This window comes from Alligator mississippiensis, chromosome 1 (assembly GCF_030867095.1).
Source record: "Alligator mississippiensis isolate rAllMis1 chromosome 1, rAllMis1, whole genome shotgun sequence".
NCBI lineage: Eukaryota > Metazoa > Chordata > Crocodylia > Alligatoridae > Alligator > Alligator mississippiensis.
This window is the reverse complement of record NC_081824.1, coordinates 235,721,110-235,745,082: the sequence shown is the minus strand read 5'-3', so window position 1 is coordinate 235,745,082 and position 23,973 is coordinate 235,721,110. Positions and strand designations below refer to the sequence as shown.

General features: G+C 45.2%; 1 protein-coding gene across 13 annotated transcripts in view; it reads right to left on the bottom strand.

Moving 5' to 3' along the window:
* The window catches only part of SLC8A1 (solute carrier family 8 member A1), a 349,364-nt gene that overhangs the window by 129,554 nt on the left and 195,837 nt on the right, over positions 1-23,973 (bottom strand). The gene's annotated exons all lie outside the window — the stretch shown is intronic.

Genomic DNA, 23,973 nt, shown 5'->3' with positions numbered 1-23,973 from the left:
GTCACTGCTGGGTCAGCTCCTTGCTGGCAACTGCTCTCAAGGCAGGATGTGTTCAGAGCCCTCAGAGCATCTATCAGCGAGCAACTAATGCATTTCTAGTGACTCGACAGAGGTTTCAGAATGAAGGGAAAAGGTCTGTTTCCCCCCTCACCTTTGGGAAACCTGGTGGCATTAACCAAATCCTGCACACCTGATACAAATGTCAGGCTACATAATTTGACTAGTATTAGCATGGGAAATTGTCAGCACTAGCCCTTTTGGCAGAGAGAGAACTCCTGATTTATCATGGACATAAGAGATGGGGCATACACGTGTAACAGGGCCCCTGCCCCATTACTGAAGAAGAGAGGGAGTCCAAGGTCAGCTGCCTGGCCCCAGCCCCTGGAACAGTCTTGCAATGGCACAGGGGCCTTAATAAAATGGCTCCCTGCCTCAGATGCAGACAGCAATTGACAGGCCTGGGGTGAAAGTAGAGGGTCAGGTGACCCAAAGAGAGCCTCAAGCCCCAGGCTTGGGCTGCTCATGGGAGGAGGATTCTGTGCCACAAGAGGTGGGAAGAATCCCTGCACCTCAAGCAGCAACAAATAAGCGCCTCAAGCCTTTGTGGTAGTGCTACTATTCGGCAAGATTGGAGTGGGTACTCATGCTTTTGTGGTTTGCGTTTACACCGGAGGACTGGGTGCGGCTGTAAGAGGAAAACTGGAAGCCACTGGTGTATTCCAGGGGCACCCAGCACAGAGCTCTTCCAAGGACTGAAGCCTGATGGGTTGCATGGAGGAAAAACCCATGCACTTCTGAAGGAGGACTGTTGCCTGTTAGAAGACTGAGTATCTGGCAACAAAGACTGAGGGGGCATAAGCCCATAGCCCTTGAGGGGTGAGAACCAGGGGGCTGAGGGGCCCTGAGCCCATGAGGGGCAAGCTGGGGGCTGGTAGCCTGGGATTTTGATGCAGTAGACCTTGGGCAGAAAAACCCAGCTAAAGTGGGCCAAGGCCAGAGGGATGCCTCAATCCAGACAAGGGTCTACCCCAAAATCCACTTCTGCTTCCTAGGGGCAGCCTCTCTGTGAAACTATAACATCAAGGTGTGGCAAGTGAGATAACAGTGCAGACAAACCCTGGGAGGCCAGAGCAGGTAACAAGGTAGGGTCTAGGTGGAGGTCAGGGGAAGAGACCCTGTCGCTCCAATGCCAGTTGCATTACAACACATTTCCTTGATATGGCCAAGAGGAAAAACTCTTTCCTCTCTCTCATTAGGAATGGCAAGTTTCCGCCTTTAAGAGTGAAGAAAGACATAGTGGGCACGTCAACACATGCACATTTACTGCTCAGTAACCAAAATTACTGCGCAGAACAGGCACATATCTACACCTGCATGTCTGTACTGCACAGTAAATATGGCAACTTATGCCAACTTGAGCATAAATTTGATACCTGTATCATGCAGGTATCAAATTTACACCTGATTAATTACTGCACAGTAATTCACGTATAGACACCTTACTGTGCAGTAACACTGTGTGTGTGGGCTGACTTGGGACTAACTTTAGTCCCAAGTCAGTCCATACACAGAGTTAAATGCACTTTAAAGCCTGCACATGTAGATGGTGGCCTATTCCCACTTACTGTGCAGTAACTTTAAGCAGGTGTAAATGCACGTGTAGATGTACCCAGTCAGTACTAACATGTCAACTCAGATACTCCCTTAGTATAGATACACACAGCATCCCACACCGACATATGTGTATGCACACACACAGTGATGCAGCTGTGGCAGCCTCAAGGCATTCAGATACAATATAAAATGTTGTCTTTCATAACAGAAAACCAGAAATGATCGTATTTCTCTCCCGTTACATCTGATCCTGATCATCAACCAGCCATACCTGGGGCTTTAATCTGCACTTGCTACATACATGCAATGCCCAGGAACATAAGGAGGCTCATGCTGTCTACAGCTATCAGGCACTCCACTAAACACAAACTACTACTGTGATAAACAAAGCTGGTCAATCTAAGAGATGTGAGTATGTTATTCACTTTGAGTTTTGCCCTTGACTAGGCCAACAAATCATTCATGATCCCATTTTGATTTGCTTTCTCATTATACAAATTTGCTGATTAGCTTGGATGAATAATTATCGGGTGACTGGTTTTCAGGAACCATTCACTTTGACTCAGTGTTATTTGTCTTCTGCAGCCAGTTTCCAAAGTTATGCAGTATTGTTTCTATCCCTCGCCTAGATAGCTGAAATATTTTGAACACACAAATGGCAAATGAAAATTGGCATATACACGTGTGCACACATGCACACACATGGTGTATATGAGATACCAAGTGTAACAATTTTAATTGGGTATCTGCATTAAATACCATATTTCTCCTCCCTCAAAGGGAACAACTTACTGTTAGGAAAAGAAAAGGCTTTGATGCTTGGAGAGCCTTTTCTGTAATGCATTTTATTTAATCTCCCTTGAGAAAAATCTCACATTATTCTAAAAAAACAAAGTGATGGTTGTTTTTCAGTTAATTCCATCATTAACTGAACCCCACATGCCAGCATTAATCTTCTCATTCTGTAGTGTTTCCTTTCACCCACTGAACATTTGTTTGAACCAACCCAATGGGTTTCTCTTTCTTTCCTTCACAGGCCTCTACTGGAGAAACAACAATTGCTCATGGTACAGGAAGCTCTGGATTAAAGTGCCCCCAAGCATCTAGCTCTGCTTTTCTTTTTTCAAAAGCCTGGATTTAATACTTACATTCCAAGCCAATGCAGATTGACATCAAATGAAAAAAAAGCCTCCTGCTACCTTTTTCTCCTACAGAAAATCCAAAAATATAGTCCAGCAGATATTCCGTGGGTTTAGCCGTCAGAGAGGAAGGAGGGAGGTGGCTCTCAGCTACCTTCCTGTTTTCCCAATATTGGGTCAATGCCCATAGGACAGCCCTCAACATCGGAGGGTGGGGAGAACAGAAGAGTCCTCCCCACCCTCTGACTACATCCTCCTCCTCCCATCAAAAGAGTCGTTACTTGATATTCTGGGGCTGCCCTATATGCTGCCTCCAGAGCTGGGGCTGAGGACTTATCCTTTCTCTTCCAAGAGCTCTCTTTCCCAACTGCTCTTCAGACTCGCTGAGCCCTGGCTGGGAGCGGCCACTGACTGTTTTCCGCTCTTCATGACTCTTCCTGTCTCAGTGTTGTTATTCAGATCAGAAGCCTGCAGCTCACCCAGAGTTTACACTAACAAATCTGACCCCAATCTGTGCTACCCTCCCAGGTATTTATCCCAGATGCATACATTGCATGTTATGTGACACAGGAAGGACATCTCAGAGCATAAGTGCTGTCGGTGCTATTCAGGTCCCAATGATGCCCGTTTCAGAACTCCCATTCACTAGGCTTCTGCAATCAGCAATAAAACATTAGACAGATCCAGTCAACTCAAGATCAGGTGTGATGTCATTAGATTTGGATGGGAAAAATCTGACCTGCCTCCAAGGCTTTCTTTTTCCAACATGTTGACGGCTACAGGAAACTAACACTTTTTAAAGTTTTCACAACTGGTTTTTGGAAGGACTCATCATCCTTATTAAATATAATATTTCACTGTGCAAGCCTTTATTTATTTATTTATCTTGGCTTCACTCTTTCTACCAGGCTGTTCAAAAGCAATAAAATGTGCTCCATAGAACATCTGACTTGAGTAACACTATAGCTTTGTGGCCAAATGTGAAAACTATGTCATTATTCATGATGATTTTCTTTAACTACTGCTGTAATCAAAATATAGAAAAACTTTGTGAAAATTGCTTTGCATTACAGACTACCTCTGTGTGCATGAGTGTTTAGTCATGTTATTTTTACTTGCAGTGCAAACGTCAGCCAACAGAGGTCTCTAAGTGTCAAATGTTGTTCCAGATGGGCAGTGGTCACTGGTAAACAAGAGAAACAAGGCTGGAACTCAAGTTAAGTGAAAGCCTTATTTATGTTGGTGTAATTTCTTTATCTTGTAAAGATCTCCCATATATGACTGACTACTATTACCACTAAAATAGACCCAACTCTGTTACTATCTTCTGGTGGTTGTAAGTTCCCATAGATAACATCTATGATGCTCCTAGCTTTCATACAGAAACACTTACATGCTGCACAGAAAACAAAATCAGCATAGATTTGAGTTGCCTCTGCAAACCAGTGATTTACATTGATTTACATATGATTTGCGTTTCATCAGTAACCACTATATAAATGTGTGGAAAACAACATTTTAATCAGCTTAATGTGTGTAAACAATGCAATTTCTCAGTCTGAAACTGATGTTGATTTGGATTACAACCTCAAGTGGTCTAAATACACTCAAAAATACCCAGGCCTTTTCCAAGGCAGTCCAGGCTGCCAAATTGGGTTCCAAGGGCATCTATACATGTGCTCCAAGGTGTGGGGGGGAGGGGCACTTTAATTAGAGCAACTATCACAGTTGCTCTAATTTCAAGTGTCTGTAATATCATGTGTATTCAGTATCTAGGGTTGCAATCATATAGGACAGTCCGGTTGTCCTCTATTGATACGAAACCCCAATATTGGGTCAATGCCCATAGGGCAGCCCTCTCCTAATGCTGTTTGCCCACCAAACTAATGATAACATTTCTTCAGTCATCTCCACCAAGCCTGTTCAATATATGTCCTTTATGTCCTCTATTTTTCTCTTGAATAGAAAAATAGAGGACATAAAGGCATCGGGTTTCATATCAATAGAGGACAGAGTAGCAGAAAACCAGAATGTCCTCTATGATGACCACTCTATCAGTGTCCGGTGCTTCAAAATGGCAGCAGGGGTGCTTTAACTAAAGCTCATTCGAGCTTTAGTTAAAGCACCCTTGCTGCCATTTTGAAATGCAGGGATGCTGAATACATGCGCTGTAGAGGTTGCTGAAGTGTGCAATTAATCAAATCTGTTCTGACTTGATTAGCATATTTGGGAGCAGACCTCCATCTTGTGTATAGGTGCCCCAAGTTTCATAAATGGTGTCACTCACTAAGATGTATCCTACTCCAGATTACTACCCAATGAAAAACCTATTTCAGGGTATTCTGGACCTTTCAGCAGCCAGTCAAAGCCCAAGAGGTAGGAGAGCCTGCAAACACATGGTGGAGACATAGGGTGTGGAAACAGTCAAAATATTTGATTTGGGTGTGGTGTAAATGGATCCTTCTTATATTAAGACACATGCAGAGGGAGAGGCAAGCCAAGGAAGAGGGGAGCTCTACATTGGTGAACAATTTGAGTTGCCTACACCCCCTCCAACCATCACAAGCAGTTTCTTGTCAAGCTTCCCCCAGGTGTGGTTTGACCCTCCTAGCCTTGGTGGAAGGATGGGTAGGAAATGCCTTAAATTCTATCTTTGCTCTCACTTTTCTGACCAGCTCTGGTGGAGGGAAGGCTAGGATTCTTCATTCTTACTGTTCTTATTATGACTGTTTCTATTACAGCAGCAGCTAGAAGTCCACACTGTGGATCTATACCACATTTCCCAGGAAAAAGACAGTTCTTGCTCTGAGGAATTTAAAATACAAACAGAAAAGACCAGAAAAAGCAGCACTGATCCTGATTTACAGAGGGTGAATGGAGGTAGGGAGAGATGAAGTGACCTCCCCAAGGTCACCCAGGAAGCTGGGGGTCACCAAAGAGAAGTGAACCCCAGTCTGCTGAATTCTGTTCTAATGTTTTAAACATGAGATCATCTATTAATTCATCTCCCTAATAAGGCTGAACATAACAATAGCTAGCACAGCCTGAGACAAGCAGCACTTTATCATCTGCTCAGATTTAGATAAATCACCTATTCCTGGAAATCATAGTGTAAAAATGCTGCACCTGCAGGATACTGTAGGTGGGTCAGATGCAGCTGTCTTGGTGTCAATCCAGGGCAACTCTGTTTACATCAGCCATGCCCCTCTGGATTTATGATGGCACGCCCTGGCTGTGCCAGTCACAATGGCAACTTTGGCTTTTCTGCACCCCACTGTGCAGGCTGGTGCTAAGGTGACCTGACCCCACTTCACCAGTGTCACATTTCTGGACCCCCAGCAGGTTGGTGGGTGGTCACAAAAACAAGCAGGTCCTGTGCTCCTAGGAGACCCCAGGCTCTTGTGCAAGGTGGACGGGGAGCTTTGAGGTTTCATGCAGCTGAGCAGGAGTCACCTATGATACAGGTCACAGGGTGATTTTCCCCACTTCCTCCCTAAGGCAAACTGCCCAGGATAGCAAAAGTGGCTGTAAAAATGGCTTCCCCGTGCCACCCCATTCCAACACAGTACGTTCTCTGAAGTCTGCAACTTATCATTTGATGCAGGTATTTTACAGGAACATTAAAAGCCTGAGTACTGACCCTTCAGGGACCCCACTTAATACTTGTCTCTAATTTTACACAGCTGTTCTTTCAAGTACTTGCTCTTCTCTCTCCAACCTGTTATTTTTCCATATACAAGCATTTCCGTGGCTCCCTGCTTTTTGCAATTTGGATGGCATTATGAAGGATGACATCATAAAGCCTGGAGAGCTTGTAAGGAGTGCTGCCATTTTACAGGATGAAAAAGGAAGAGACCCTTTAATAAAAAGCTATAATCAGAAAGCTCAAGAGAAGTTAAAGAACCACACTAATCAGCTAGGGGACAGGGGGGGAGCTATGATTCCAAAAGCAATAGCTGGGTCTGCATGTCTCACTGCAGCATCTATTAATATGATGCATGTGCCCACTATAAAACCAGTAACCTCTCAGACCTACCCAGGTCCTAATCCATGACTTCACCTGTTAGTTCAGTGCTGGACCCCTCTCTTTAGCACCAACTCGGGGACTGGAATTTTTAAAGGGACTAAGCACTCAACTCTGAATGTCACTGACATCACAAACACAGATCATGTAGGGGCTACCACTCTCCCTTGAGTGAACAAATGTCAGAATCCCAAATACTCAGAAGGGAGTGCTTGAGCACTACACCCTCTGGAATGTACTGCTCCTTCTCTTTATACTCATCGCATGCACAGCTTTTCCACACATAATGGTTATCACTTAAAATATCCCTTTAATATTCCTTTAAAAATGCACCTGGGAAATACCTGAGGAAGATCTATATGACCAAGGGTTTCTGATATAATTGCATATCACTGTATTTCATAAAAATAGGTAAAATAGGCAAGTTTACTGAGCATGGAGTTGGGAACTGGCATATTCTAATCAATAATTTTGATTCGTATTATGACTTCCTGTGTGAGGTCTCTGGAAAGCTAGTCAAGCCAGCATGTTTGGGTCTGAGTAACTGAAGGTAGGCACTTAATGCATATTTAGGCACCTCCAGTAAAAATTAATGTTGCGTTTTCCCCAGCACTAATAGTTGCTGCTGTGTGCGCTCAGCTCCTATGAAAATGTGGCCATTTTCAGTCCTTTAAGATTACGCATCCATGTTTGAAAATCTGACCTTTAAAACTTCAAAAAAATTCTAGGTTGAGTCCACTTGGATGTTAACTGACAGCTGCTTCTGGCATTCTTAGCTGGCGCTATGTTATTCCACTAGCTTAAGAATGCCATACTGATCTGAATGGGGAGTCCTCCCCATTCAGATCAGGGGAGCACAATATTGTGCTCCCCTGTCCCCTATCAGGGGAGCACAATATTATGTGGCACAATATGACACAATACCATTTTAGATCTGTAATGACTTTCTAATGTTCCCCTTACAGCTCTTTACACATGACACGCTACTGCACAGTTGTTTCTGCGCATTCGTTTAATACTTGTGAATGTGTAGTAACCTGAGTTACTGCACAGTAGCGCCAACAAATGCCTTTTCTGTGATGCTACTGCACAGTCACCTAATACTACTGTGTGGCAGAGTCATGGTTTTTGCCATGTGACGTTACTGTGCAGTAGTATCAGGCTAGTGCGCAGTCAGCATTGGGCTACTGCGCAGTCAGCATCCCATGTAGACATGGGCACTGATCCACTGAAACTAGGCCCAGGGAACTAAAGGAAGACCAGGCAGATGTGCTGTCACTAACAAACAAATGACAACCTTGTCTCTGACTCACTCACCCCCATGCCGTCTCCACAAACTCTCATGTCTTTAAAGGTCTACAGCAGCTTTTTATCAGGGGACTGAGCAGCTGTTTGGAAAAGGGGAAGCTATTTAGGATTGGAAGATTGCTTGGGAGAGAAGTAGGGGGTAGGTCTTTTCCTGTGAGGAGGGTGTAAACAACATAGGACCGGAAGGTCCATCCTGGGCTGACAAAACTAGTCCTCTTCTACTGCAGGAGATCCTAATATATGTTCCTTTGAATAAATTTATCAAGCTCCATCTGTAACTTGGATATTTTGCCCCTGTACTCTGCTTGGAAGGAAGTCCTAGAATGTCACTGTTCTGAGGCTGTCTTCTTATTTCCAGCCTAAACTTATCCTTAACTATTTTTCCTCGTGTCCACACTATCCTTTAGCCTACAGAGCTCTTCTCTCTCAGCAGTGCACATCCCTCTGATGGGTGGCTAAAGAGCAGTCATGTCTTCTGCCAGTTTCCATTTTGTGAGGCTAAATAGGCCAAGCTGTTTGAGTCTCTTCTCATATGACAGGCTTAGTCTATTCTTGATCACACATACCACTGCAGCCCTTTTCTGCACCAGGTCCAGTTTAAAGCCATCTTTCTTGAATATTGCTGACTAGAACTATACACAGGAACCAGTCACACACCAGTGGCTTCCCTATCAGTACTGAGGTATCTGCCTTTTCACAGGTGCATCACATTAGTGCCTCAATTAATACATCCTGGTCTTTCTCCTCTTCAGTTGTTCCCAGCTCCCAGCTGAGTTCTTGTTATTAGTCTATAATTATATGACTTTCCACTGTGTTCTCTAGACTTTAATTTCATTTCTAGAACTCCAGGTCTCAAGGCTATCTAGTTTCTCTGTATGTAATCCTGATTCTCCCCTATTTTGATGAAGCCTCTTGACTTTGTGTCATCAGCAAATTTCACTGATGGGCTTCTACTTTCTGCATCAAAGTCGTTCATGAAAATATTAATGAGATCAGTCCCAAGACTAATTTTTAAAAAGCTCCACTAGTAGCTGAACACTGCAGTTCAGTTTAGGGTTAGCAATACAATTCACAGACTCTGTGACCAGGCCAGGACCATTATGATCACCATCACCTAGTCTGACCTCCTGAAGGAGTCACTCAACATGAAGTGCAAACCAGAAGGAAGGGCCAGAAAAATCTATCTGAAAAGGGAGAGGCGGTATAGGAATCCTGGGTGATTCCAGATGGGCTCACAGTGGCCAGAGCTTCAGGTGACAGTTCAGGATGAGCCCAGGTGCCCAGGGGCTGCCTCAGGCTCCTATTTGAAGCTGCAGGCAGCAAAGGAGGCAGAGTCACTGGGAGACCCTACCCAGAGTGGGAGAGATAAGGATGCTGGGACTGACCCCTGCTTGGCACAGGATGCTCTGCTGCCTCTAGGAACACCCATGAAGCATGGCTCCCTAGGAAGGGAAGGGGTTTGGACAAAGCAAGGCAGTCTACAGCAGACGGGGAGGCCAGCAGTTGTTACTGGGTGATGTCCTAGCATTAACCATGGCTCTGTGCTGGTTAGTGCAGTTCCTTCTCAAAGCTACCCTGACTCAATTCCCACTATGTCCCAGCAGGATTGCAAGGCTTTTCATGTTGCAGTTCCTTACCTACAAGCTTTGAGCTAGAGGACCGCCAATTGTGCCACCAGTGCTTCCTGCAAGCAGGTGACATAGAGAGCCTATAACATGCACCACAATCTCACAGAGCTTTTAACAGTTTCAGCTAAATACATACTGCTCCTTCTTATAAAAAGTAATGTTAAAGTTGTGCAAATAAAGAACAGCAAAGAGATAAAGAAGAAATGTTTTGCTGGGAAGCCTCCTTTTTGTTGTTCTTTTTTAAAAAGCTGCAATAAACCACAGGGAAATCATTTGTTCCATTACATATTTTGCTGTGTGTGCTGGCTTGTGAAGAGTAGAACAACATTGTAGTTCACCTGGGCATGGTTATGTATCTTGGTAACAAGCCTGTCGTTCTTGCTAGCACCTGGGGGAAGAGGATGGTAAACTTAGCCATTACAGGCTGAGGAATACCTGTGCTAAGGGGTTCCTATTCAGAAAAGGTTCCTTGGGGAATTTGTTTGGAAAGCAAATATCCCTTCTGCGAACTGTCAGGGCCTGACTCTTCTGATATTAGCAGCTTTCCAAAAATACTCTTTGCACTGAAAAAATATATTAGAAGAAATGTCAGTGTCTTTGCTCTGTTATTCTTCAGTCTCACGGCACCTGTTTTTTCAGCCTATTCAACATCATAAAAAATAAGAGTAACTTTACACAGCTAAATAACAGCTCCTTTTCATGCAGTATTGGAAAAAGTGCCTAAGTTTTGTCCAACTCCAAAGAATTAAGTACCAGGAGGCTGCAAAATCCTCTCTCAGTAGTAGCAGATACAGTCTGGTGAGCTTCTGTTATGAATTCAGCTTTGACCTGCACTTGGCTGCACCAGCTGTACAGGGGGACCTGGCCATTAGACTGGGAGCCAAAGGTACCCCTTGGGCCTGTAGGCTTAGGTGAACTCCTGGCCTTAACCCTACAGGCTCCTATAGGATGCTATTTCTGTTTTATATCCTCTCCCTCCCACCCAATTGCTCAGATTTCAACTGAACATTTAAGATGCTGACAGATCTGAGTTAATGTTACCTGACCACCTTCTTTCACTGACAGAGAAGGCACATGTGTGACATGGGCATGGGCACTGCTGTGTCCCGTAACCCCCCACTGGGGCAGGGTTGCGCAGTGTACCCTCAGGCCTGAGCTCTCCTTAGGACAGCATGCATTTCTCCCCAGAAAAGACCGGAGCATCAATCATACTTCAGAGTGCCTACCTAGCCATTTCCTTGATTAAAGCATTCTATTATTCATTCTGTTATTGACTGGTGACGTACTGCACAATGCCATTCGTAAGGTGTAATTAAATCAAAAAAGCCTGATGGGACAGGGAAACCTCCATTATCTAGATTAAAAGTCTACCTATCCCGAACACATGCATCTTTACCCTTGTGAGATCCTCAGCAGCATTTCAGTGAGAGCCCCTGAAAGGCAGTAGAATTAAATACTGGAAATTTAGCACTGAAATAAGGCATTGTTCACATGAACCATGCAGAGATCTGGGGTGCTTTAAGAGACTCTTTGTGTACTGCAGGTAAAGTAATTTGCTCAATGGCACCGTTCCCAGGGGTGCAAAGGACCCATATATACCCATCAGTCCTGCTCCTGTTCTCACTGTAGTAGTGGTAAGTCCCACTGGCATTTGGGAAAAGATGCTCAAACCAATGACACCTCATTGATGTGAAGCTGAGAAATGTGTTACTTGGAAGTCTGCTGTGGGAAGTTATCTTGGGCAAGGATTCTGTGGAGGGCAGCTGCAAGCAGCTGAGGGACTGGAATGGAAAGAAAGGGTCAGGACTTGGAGTTGAGTGACCTGTCTTTTTTTGCATAATCCCGCCACTGTGGGGTGGAGGGGGGATGTAATTTGTGGATGCTGGAGTTTATTTGGTAATGGATCAAGCCAAGATACCCTCACAACATTTTCCTCTCATTGCCATAAAATAACAGAGGGTGACTGAAGCCAACTTGGACTTACAGGTGACCAACAGGCTTGTGACACCCCATCTGTCTGAAAGGTAGTGAGAGAGAAAGAGAGAGAGAGAGAGAGAGAGAATGCGTGTGTGTGCCTGTGTGTCCAGGTATGAAAAGAGGACACATGATGAAATGGCATCAAGGTTTTTACTGGCACAAGCTCAGTGCATTCCCCAGCAGGCAAGCCATGGCCGAGTCACTGAGCCATGCCAGCCACTCCAAGGAGCAGCAGTAAAACCTTTATGGCTCTAACATGTTCTGGAAGTGCCGTGCACACTCGCAGAGCAGGCTTGCGGATTGTTTCACATTCTGAAAAGGTTTTATTGAGCCTGTTTTGCCAGATTCTCCACTTGTAAAGCTGAGTGACTGAGGTTCACATAAATCCAACTCAACAGCCATCAATGGAAAAATAAAACCCAGCTACAACAAATATTTAGAAACCTCAAAAAAAAAGTCTAGGGGATCTCCCACAAGAGAGGGGAGCCAGAGGAAAGTATAGCAGAAGACAAATGACCTCACTATCTTAGTGCTCAAGGGAAATCTACCTAACACATTTAAAAGGTGAGCTTGGGAACATAAATTCATACGATGGCTGGATTCCAAGAATTTAGGACTAAACATTGATATTAGGGTTTTGGAACATTATATTTTACTCAATTGCTGAATTCTTTCCACACAATAAAGGTGGGAATGATCCTTCTCATTTTGATAGGCCTTGATCTTCCAGTCATGTTTTTTTTTCTTCTGCTAACTGTAGGTGCAGACAGAAGTGACAATTTTCACCTTATCTGGCCCCTGAACGCACTCCATAGCTATGACCAAATACAACTTCATGGCTGCAGAGCACTTTAAAAGGGCGCAATCTGAACCCTCATTGCATGAGGGTTCAGATGAAGAGGCTGCAAAATACAGCGCCTTCATTAATGTCTGTCTGTGTGCACCAGAATCAGGGCTGGGCTGACAGCTCAGCCCTGCTCCTGGTTCTGTCTTCAGAATGGGAACAGGGGAAGGGAGCGGAGGGAATTCAGTCTGGGGGGGTTTTCAGCCAGTGCTGGAGGGTGAGATGGGTGGATTTCCCCCAATCCCCGGAGGTGGGGCGGGGGGCTCCAATCCACCCTCCCCCTCCCTCTGTTCTCTTCCCGTCTTCCCATTCTGAAGATAGCCAGGACTGGGAGGGGTGGGGCTAGGGGAGAGTGCTGCAGACTCACAGCTGCTCCAAACTTCAGCTGAATCCTCCAAACCCTGTGACCCAACAGTGAACGTCTGTTGGATCCGGGGGATCGCTGTAACTCATAGTGCACTGGGAAGCTGCATTTCTGTCTTTTCACTAAGCTGTGCCTAGATTCCTATGATCAGAGACCTGACTGAAGAATGTCTTGCGTTTGAAAGCTTGTCTAACTTTATCCCAAGTACGTAGTTGGGCCATTAAGAGACATCATCCTAACATCTTTCACAGAAGACAAAAGCATATACTGGCCAAAGGGAAAGAGAGACTGCAGGCAGCACCCACTTCCAAAATTACCACTTTAGGGCTGCAGGGGTATAGCCCTGGCAGATTTAAAGAGCATACCTTGCTGTGAAAAGGGCTCCTGATAAGTAAGAAATGAGAAAGTCACCATGGAACTGGCAAAGGATCTGCTTCTATGCTACAATTATTAAATCTATCTGGGTGGGGAGTTTTAGTTCTGTAATTTAAAAAACGGTCAGTGTCTGTCCATTACTATCAGTGTTGGCATTTCTTTGGCCCTTACTCATCTTGTACCTTAGCAACTAGAACTTCCTTCTCATCCCCAAGTCTCTGTCCCTACCCACAGAGCAGTCAGTGGCAGAGCTGAGAACCGGACCCAAGAGTCCTAACCCCTCGTCCAAACTTCTTGCCACTAGAAGGCCCTGCCTCCTGGAATACCAGCATGCACTGAGGCATTTCAGTATAGAAAGGGCCACTGCTCATTCTAGTTCTGGGAGTTGAATTGCTTATTCTGCTGCAAGTTAGGTCTTAGCTCTCAATACAGTGAGGTACAGAGGCAACCAACTTTTAATTACAAGATGGATATTGGATTATGCTGGAATCAGCACAACAGCATTCTCTCTCGGCTCATTGCTAATTCTGATGTGCTGAAGCAAACCAAACCAGGACAAAAAGCATGTGGCAAAGTTCCCAGGTGCTACTTTCGCTTAAGTGAATATTCTTTGAGAGTATGTTGGTGGAAACAGAATTAGGAGACCATTTTTTCCTTTTAAAGTCAGTTACTTTAGCTGCCACAGATTGCCAAAGACAGTATTATGATCCGTAATTATTAGCTGGCAGCATTCCCAGCATTAAAAAAAAATACTGTACGATTTGATGAAGCTGCCAATACAGCTCTAGTACAGGGTTCTAACTAAGCCCAGAGATGCTGTGAGTTGAAACCTCCTGCAAAAAATACTTTGTTCAGGGCAGCTGACGCTAAGGGCAGTGGCATTCAAGAGAGATGAAGATATATTGTTCTAGGTAATGAAACTATAGCTGAGGGCCCCCAGTGCTCTGGGGTCCTGTGGCTGAATCTAAAAGTGGACTTTAATTTTGCCTCTGCTTTTGGAAAAACCACATGTAATCAGATACAAAATGGGGAACACTTGGCTGGGCAACAATACTGCAGGACAGGAACTGGGAGTTATAGTAGATCACAAAATGAATAGGAGTCCACAGTGGGATGCTTTTGCAAAGAAGGTAAATGTCATTCTAGTCACAGGAGAGGATGGGAGGGGTGTGTGTGCTATTTTTCAAACACAGGAGGTTATTAGTTCATTTTAGTCAGCACTAGGAGCACTGGTGGCAGAGCAGTTATAGTTTCTTGCTATGGCCCCAGTGGCATGAATTCAAGCCTTGCTCCTCACTCGTGATGAGGGCTGATCCAGCTATAAGCAGACACATGGTCATTTGGGCTGGGAAACAACAAGGCAGTCAGAGCTGATGATTGGTTACACCACTCTCTTGTGTGCTACAGGCAACAGAAACTAGTGAGCTTTAACCATGCTTCCCTTGAGGTGCTGGTAGGATCATGTGGACTTGGACTGGGTGCTGCTGGTGTGAAGTCATCTAAGGCACAGCACTCAGCTTGGGGCACCACATTTCAAGAAGGATGTATACTAATTGGAGAGAGTGCACAAGATAGGCACAAGAAATTTAGAAAACGTGACTGACAGTGGGCATGACTACAGTCTTCAATGTACAAGTTCTTATAAAGAAAATGGTGATCAACTGTTTTCTGTGTTACTGGTAGTGGAACAAGAGATAAATGGCTCAGTTTGTAGCAAGAGAGACTTAAGTTAGACAGCTGGACAAACTGCTGGCTGCAAGATTTAGCACTCCCACCCAAACTTCCTATGATTTCTATGCATATTTGGAGATAGGCAAAACTAGGAAGACAAATGGAAGTGTGAATGAGTCTTAGCTAGAATTTTAGCCAACTGAGGACAACCTAGAGTTATTGCTCATTTCTCTAAACTTCCAATTCTCCCAGCAAGTGGACTTCCCAGTGAAGCGTATAAAATCTCAACTTCAGAGAAATTCTCCCCTTTAGCGTAAGTACAACTTGATCTGAAAATAGATTCTCGCCACAACATTTCAAAGGCAAGTCACTGTGAAATGCACTGGGTCCCCTTTTATACAGAATACCAGCAGTTACCAGTGCTAACATTTGTTGCAGCAGGAAGACTGCTCTTGATATGGGTAATAGGAACTGTATTCATACCCCTTTAAGCACTGCACTTTCTAAGTGAGCTTCAGGAGAGAGCACTTGTGCTTTTCCTAATGGTGCTTTGAAATTCTACAGTGATAGTTCATTTGTTTTGCCTTATTTAAAATACCATGGGGACATCTGCCCTTTGGTGGGAACAGAGAATGAATGATCTTCAAGCAAATCCTACACTGACAGCTACCTTATGCCTCTCCAGGGAAATAAGTAAGACCATATGGGTCATAAATCAGTGCAGAGTTTGGCTATGACACTGAAAAAGCCCTTCAGATCTGGGCAGTGAGAGTGAAAGCACATTTCAGGGCATTCCTACAAAATAGGAGAGTTTTTCCACATTAAAAATAGCATACCATGGAACCTAGGGCCAGGTGCTGGATGGACTTGTCAGCAACTCCACTTGGGCCTTGAAGTACCTCAGACATGGGCAAGTGTCTTTCCCTAGGAATCAATGGAGGGAGGGACCTGGGCTCCCTGAAAAGCTAGTGAAGAGAGGTACCTCTGAAGGGTGACCCAGAGCACCTAGGTCAGTGATTCTCAACCAGGGTAATGCAGCACTCCAGGGTGTCTTGAGATCCTTTCAAGAGTGTCACAAGGTACCACTCAATGTTAGCACTGTTAGGTGCAAGCCTGATTCACGAGATAAACCCAGAGATTCTGACCTGTTGTGATCTTTCAGAGTTCTTTGGAACAGAAGAATTACTTTTTTCTATAGTCAAACAGCAAGTGAAAAGCAAGAGCTGGTATTTACTGAAGGGTGTGCCTTGAGTCTATTGAGGGGTGCCTTGTCTTTAAAAAAAAACCCTGAAAAATGCTGGCAGAAGCTCTCAGCAGGGAGGTGCCTTGGAATCAGCCAATAGGGAACAGGATGCAGAGGTACGTCTAGACTTGTATACCTTTCCAGAACTTAAGCATCTGATTCAAGCCAGATGTAAGTACTTCTGTCATCTCAGAATACAGAGGGTCCAGAGGTCAGGCTTCCAGGTGATTAGTGGAGGCAGCGGTGCTATCTAACATGGAGCCTTGTGGTTAGCGTACTCACCCTCAGACTGTGAGGATTCAAACCCACATCTCCCAGGCTGTAGGAGAACTGGGTGGTGACACCATCCTCTCCTCCTGTTGGAGAAACTGGGCCAAGGAGGCAGTACAAAATGCATGAGTCTTGGGTCCAGGAGAAGAACGCGGAAGAGGGAGCCTAACTGGTTCACTAATAAGGGCATTCAGGCCCTTCTGGCCATGTACTTGAATAAGCGTGACTGTGCACCACACTTTTCACTGAACAAAATCCTGTGGGTGTGTACTTTGTGGGTGCCTAACAGACTGGGAGATTAGGCTGACTCCAGGTGCCTCCCTGGCTCTGATCTGGATTGCACCAAAGTTAAGCAGGCATTGGGCACCTCACTGGTCACACTAGATCACCTCTGAGCAAGTTGAGGAGCCTAAGTCTAGGCACCTGTACAAGTGCCTAAGGATCTTCTGAGGCACAAAATGGAGGCACTGAAAGAACTCAGGAGCTTAAATGACTTTGAGTGGAGTCAGTGTGAAATGCTTTTTGTGGCTTGGGCACCACATTCTAACTAAGGCTTGTTAAGAGACCTTGTTAATGGTTTGAATTAGGCTATTGCTGACTAGCTTAGCTCAAGGACTATTTAGTCCAGTCAGAGGCATTTATTTTGGTGCCCTAGGCAGAGCTAGAGAAGTGAGGGGGTCTGTGCCAGAGGCAGTGAGGGCATGGGAGCGCAGGCAGAGTCTTACCCGCTGTAGCACAGGCTCACAGAACTCTGCCCGTTGCTGCAACAGTGACTCAGCCTGCAGTTGCTGCAGCTGCAGCATGGGCTCTTTGTATGCCAGCTGCAGCAGGCCCTGAAGCGTGGGCTCCTATGGACAATTTTGGCACCTTCTTTAAATTGGCACCCAGGGCTGGTGCCCTGCTCACCCACCCCCAGTTATACTACTGGATCAAGTCACTCATATAGCTGACTTGTTTGTAATAATAAAGGAAAACTGTTTTTAAAGCTTTGCTTTGCTTTACTTTTTTGTTGGTTGCAAATTCATGCCCTCCAGTAAAACAGCTCTTGCTATGAATGTAGCCTGAGAGTGAACTTGAGGAACAGTTAACATGTAAAGTCACAGATAATCATGCCTTTGAAAATGGATTTTTGCCTTTCCCTACCCACTTCATGGCAGATCTGTACCCAAGTGCTTAGTGCTGATTACTTGGCAACAACAACAAAAGGGAGTGGTTACATTTGGGTACATGTGGCTAAGAAGCATGTAGCTATTTTCATTACATTTCCCCCCAAATTCCATGTCATTAGACCACCATTCGTAAGAGATTCAAATAAAAGAGCTCCAATTTTTTCTTGCATCTTTATTTTTTTATAAAAGGATTTTACATTTATTTTCCTGCTTATTTCTATAGGGGAGGCTCATTTGCTTTGTAATGAACTTATATATTCAGTAAGAAACAAACAAAAAAAAGTTATGCCCAAGGAAATCTGGCTTTGAGATAGGACCTCTTTTTTTTCAGTTTCATGTTTTTGACAGAATGAACAACCCCCTAAAGCCTTCCTAATTTATTATTACCCTTTCTCCATGGCTGGTTGAAATTAGTGTATTACTTAATGGTACTACCACATAAATTTACAATGGAAAAGTTTCTCTTCTATGAAATATCAGAAGGAAATTTACAAAGGTGACAGTGCAAAACTAAGAAAAGCTACAGCCTCAGTGGAGGGGTTCACTCATGTGAGACATCACTATTGTCAGAAAATTCTTATGCAAGGTTACAGCAGTAAGGAACTTTTGATAGATTTGAGACACTAATCTGCAGCCTGAGAAGTCACCGCTGGAAAAACCCTTTATTAAATAATAGCAAGATCTCTTATTCTAAACCTGAAAGTGGAGAGTTAGTTTTATTTGGCTCTTGCAAAGGAAAAGCAAGAGGACATACAGGGATATTATGGGACTGTTTCAACAGAGGGAATTCACAGTAGGAGTAAAATGAAAGTTAAAGTTGCCATTTAAATTTTCTTTAGCAAAACTCCATTGCTCTTTATCCATTGCAACTTCAGCCTTTTTTCATCAAGGTCCCTGTTAGACACTTATTTTGACTAGAAATACAACACACAGTGAAATCAAGCCTTTGAGAAACTTCATTTCCTCTCCCTTAGAAATAAGAAAAAAGAAGACAGGCAGCAAATGGTAGAATCTTATCTTACAGGGGTGTAGGTTGTAGCCGTGTTGGTCTAAGGACATAGGCAGACAAGGTTCTTTGGGTGAATCTGATATCTTTCATATCAGCTGCACCTCCAGAAATGTAATATAGCTCATCCAATGCACCAAATGTTCTGATGGAAAATACGTAGGAGAGACCAAACAACAACTGCGCACCAGAACAAACGCACACCGGAAATCTATCAAAGACAGGAATACCCAATTACCGGTGGGGGTATATTTCTCACAAGAAAACCACTCTCTCTCCAGTCTCTCAGTTCTAATTCTCAAAGGGAATTTACAAAACACTTCCCAGAGATGAGCCTATGAACTCCTCTTCATCAACCTCCTGGATACTAAAAATCATGGACTAAATATAGACATTGCATTTATGACACATTATAACCTGCCTGACAGCTGACTTCCTAGGTACGTCTCCACTATTCATCCCCTTTCTCTCCCCCCACCCAGCCTGTCTCTCACCCACTGACTCCTCAATCTACAACTTCACTGACTACCTGTCTTGTATGCATACCAGACCAGCCTTTGGCTTCTTTACTTTTCATTCTATCCAGGAAGAGCACACACCAGCTGCTGTAACTTCCTTAGCCTGACAAAGGGTTTTTGAACCCGAAAATTTGCTTAAAAATTGTTCTCCAACTATTTAAGTTGGTCTAATAAAAGATATCAGATTCACCCAAAGAACCTTTTCTGACTAGAATCTTATCTTGTAACCGTCATATTTTTAAATGCGACTGTGCTAAAGCAAGTGACCCATAATTTTGACACTGGCAGGGAGGCCCATAGATTTATCCTGGAAGGGCCTGTTCTCAGTCCCTGCAGATAGTTCAATTGCGCACCCACCACTGGTTCTAATTCTGAACTTGGGTCCAGACCAGTTTGATCAGGCCTACTGTTTCCTCTTACAAATAACAATAACAATGCAGATTCAAGGTCATTAGTGCAGAGTATAGTTAAAAATGTGGCTTGACGAGGTCTGGAAAAGAGAAGGGGTTTTCCTTTTTTGGCCACTTTCTCCATTGCAACATAAGGTATCAGGCAAGATCCTTGTTTTGACACTATTGGGGAACAAAAGGAAACATTTAAACACTTTGCCATGTTTGTGCTCCTTGAAACTTACAAGATAGCTGTCCATGTTGACTATGGAATGTGAAGTCCATTGAGGAACTACACACCAGAATAGTGGTGCTCAACCTACGACCTATGTGGGCCACACGAGTGGCACACGGCTGGTCCATGGGCCAGATCCCATGGGCAGGGTTGGTTTGTGGGCCAGATCCAGTGTAGGGTCAGTGTGTGGGCAGTGTGGTGCACTGATGCGATCCACCATGCTGGCCAAGCCCCATACAATGGATTCAGCTGTGGAGAGACCTCGTGTGCTGGATATGGCTGTGGCCCTAACTCATACGCTGGCCTGACCCTGCTGTCAGATCTAAAAGCAGAGCAACCCCACATGCTAGTGGACAGAGCTGTGTCATCCAGACCACAGGGCTTTCCATGTGTCTAGATATTTGGCAGCAGGACAGTGGGGACAGCATTACTTGCTGTGGCTACCAGAGCTGCTTTCAGAGCCACAGTAATTAACGCTGACACCACTCTCCTGTTGCCAAAGGTCCAGACCCATGGGGACTCCCATGGGCCAGATGACAAAGGCCCCTCAGGCTAGACTCAGCCTGCGGGACACAGGTTGAACACCACTGAGCCAGGACATTGGTGTGGAAAAAACAGCCTCTCTCTGTTCCAGGGATGTTTCTTATCCTTCCAGCTACAAACCAAAGTCCTGACATAGCCAGGAGCTGGGGTGGGGAGACCCAATGTTTGGGATGCACTAGCTCTTGTCAGCAGTCTGACTGCAGTGTCTCACCTCAATGATACTTTGTTACTGACTGACTTCTTGGAATCATTAATAAGCAAGAACCAAAGAAAATCAAAGCCAAAACCTAATAAAAGAACAGACAGAAAGGAAAATAATGTTTTAATTTGACCACTTCCTTTCCTTTTGGGGGCTGCATGTGGCTCATGAGCTGAGGTCTGGCCATCCCTGCTCTATTACATATTGCTGATTATCAAGTGGTCTGGGTAATAATAGGATCTGGCTGCCTAAAGCAGCAGTTCTCAACTGTTCTGAAGTCAAGTTACCCCTTCCTGGATTTAGGACACCCATCTATACATCTGTGAATTAAGTGGCACCCAATCTGAAAAACGAATTTACATATTACAGTGCTTACCTCCTTGCTGGGGGGCTAGACCAGGCTTGTCCAATATATGGCCTGCGGGCCACCATGCGGGCCGCCAAGCCGTTTTCTGTGGCCTGTGATGCTGCGACGGGAAACGAAAGTAAACACTGTTTACTTCCGTTCCCACCCCTTGTCCCTCCCCTGGCCCCTCAGCAGCTTCCTAATGGCTGTTGAAAGGCTGGGGAAGGGACAAGGTTCCCACACGCACTGCGTCAGCTTGACGTTGCCGACGCGGTGCATGTAGGAAGAGGAGTAGCCATGTGCCGCTCGGGACAGGATGAGCCCAGCTGGAGCTCAGCTGCACTTTCCCCTACCTGCGCCGGTCAGTCCCGAGCAGCACACGGCTCTCCTGCCGCCTGTGCTGGCTGGTGCCGACCTGGGCAGGTCTGTCCCATCTGGAGCAGCATGCAGCTGAAGCCGGATTCCTACGTGCTGCTGGGGCCGGGAGGAGCCCGGCTGGTTTGGCACTGGCCAGCAGAAGTGGCGGCAGAGCCATGTGCCGCTCGGGACTGACCAATGTAGGCACGGGGAAAATGCAGCTGAGCCCCTGCCGCTCCGGCCGGGCTCGTCCCCTCCCGAGCGGCACATGGCTCCGCCACCACTTCTGCTGGCTGGTGCAGACCCGGCCGGGCTCCTCCCATCCCCAGTAGCACGTGGGAAGCCAGGTTCAGCTGCGTGCTGCTTCGGATGGGACAGACTCGCCTGGGTCAGCACCAGCCAGCAGAAGTGGTGGCAGAGCTGTGTGCCACTCCGCACTGACCAGCGCAGGTAAGGGGAAAGTGCAGCTGAGCCCCTGCTCCTCTGGCTGGGCTCATCCTGAGGTTCATTTCATGTTTGTAAAATGCTTGGAAAGCCCCACATAGATGCACTGCATAGAAATGCAAAATATATTTTGACTTATTTGGTTGGCATCCTGGGCTGAGATTTTCAAAGCTGAGTCAAAAGGCCAACTTCCATTAAAGTGAATGGGATTTAGAGAGCTCCAAATCTTTTATGACAACTTTGTAACATGCCTATCCACCCCTTTTTGCAAATCTCAGCCATAGTTTGGAAGCTTAGCCAAAGAACATAAGAGCTTCAGAACATAAGAGCATAAGAAGTGCCATGCTTGGTCAGCCCCATGGTCCATCTAGTTCAGTATCCTGTCCCGAACAGTGGCAGAGGTGGATGCTACAGAGGGACAGTTTTGAACTGGTTATTTAGACCCATTTCATTGTCACTTCCTGCAACTTCATTGGTGTCAAAGGTCACGTGACATCACTTCCTGATATCATACCACTTCCTGTGAGGTCTTTGAATATGGCTCGCCAGCCCACTGGGTGATAAAAAGTTCGTGATTTGGCCCCACATTCAAAAAGGTTGGACACCCCTGGGCTAGACAATGGATACAGGAGGTTGTTCAGGAAGGGACAAACCTGAGCCTGTATTTATCTTCTTAGTTTATCTGCTTATCTCCTCACACCTCAGGACACCCTTCTAAGCATCTGGCACTGGATGCCTCCCCATCATCCTGGTTGAGAATCACTGACTTAAAAGTTAGATTTCATAGATTTCATAGACATTAGGGCTGGAAGGGACCTCGGAAGATCATCGAGTCCAGTCCCCTGCCCAAAGGGCAGGAAGTCAGCTGGGGTCATAGGATCCCAGCAAGATAAGCATCCAGTTTCATCTTGAAGGTGTTAAATGAAGGCGCTTGAACCACCTCTGGTGGCAGGTTGTTCCAGACCTTGGGGGCTCGGACAGTAAAGAAATTCTTCCTTATGTCCAGCCTGAAACGATCTTGAAGTAGTTTGTGACCATTTGACCTCGTCATCCCTTGGGGGGCTGTGGTGAACAAACATTCCCCCAGATACTGGTGGTCACCCCTGATAAACTTGTAGGTGGCCATCACCTACAAGTTGAGAATTAGTTGAGAATCACAGGCCTAAAATTGTGGGCTTGTCCATATACTTTGCTTTGATTCAGAGTCAGTAAAGAATGTCAGCATGGGTGGTATCAAGTTTTCCCTATTTAGTAAACAGCTCAAGCATATGGTTTACTTCTTAGGACGAGTTTGTGTGCTTCCATGAATCTTTATCATTTAAGTCAGGACCCAAGGGCCACTCGTGACTCTTAATTTTGCAAAAGCTTTTTCTATTAGCAGCCACATATTTCAAGCAATGAAACCCTAGCGGAATACCAGTGCCACCCCCTCCCTGTCCCCTGGCAATGGAAGGCAACCTGACTGTGGACTGTATGCCAATAATACACCTGTGCTATACATGTACCACACTAAAGAATATTTAGCAACATTACAGCAGACTGGGATGGCAAGAGGGTTTGCAATACTCTTTCCACATAGAGGCATCAGTTTACCTTGTCAAAAGTGACTCATCACTTGGGGTGTCTCAGATATTGAGGGCAAAACAGAAAACACTCTAAGTCTAAATGGACCTAATTTCCTGAGGAAGGGTGCTCAGCACTTTCTACATTACAGGCCCCTTTGAAGGTGCTTCCAAATAATAAGTTGCTTTTTCCTGTGCTATCTGCTGCTCAAGATTACGAATGCCAAGGGAAAGACTGGTGGGTTATCAACATTCTGCAAGCGGGACACAGAGGCCCAGTGGCCAGAGCCACAAAGGTATTTAGGCACCTAACTTCTACTGAGTCAAGTTAAACAATAGCTATTTAAACCCCTTTGAACATATGGGCCAGAGAGATTAGTCTAACATTTGCAGAAGTTCATTAACATATGGTGCTGAACCTCAGCACAGCAGGGCCTGATTTTTCTCAGCACTTAGTATTTTTGTAGTATTCAAAGGATTCAGAGCACAACCATAACTAGTGGATGGTACATTGTCATCACTGTCTTTCAAGTGGTGAATCTGAGGCAAAAAGGCTTAGGATGGCATTTTGCTGCCTTCTTGGTCATCTGAGAGTATGTCTAGATGAGTATGCATGTCCAGATGAGCATGCATGTATGGGCTGTGGTGCTGCAGACCTGTCTGTGGCACCGCAAACTGCACACACCACACATGCAGGTGCTTGCTGCACTGCTAATTTGCAGCATGGAGAGGTTTTTTTGACACAGGG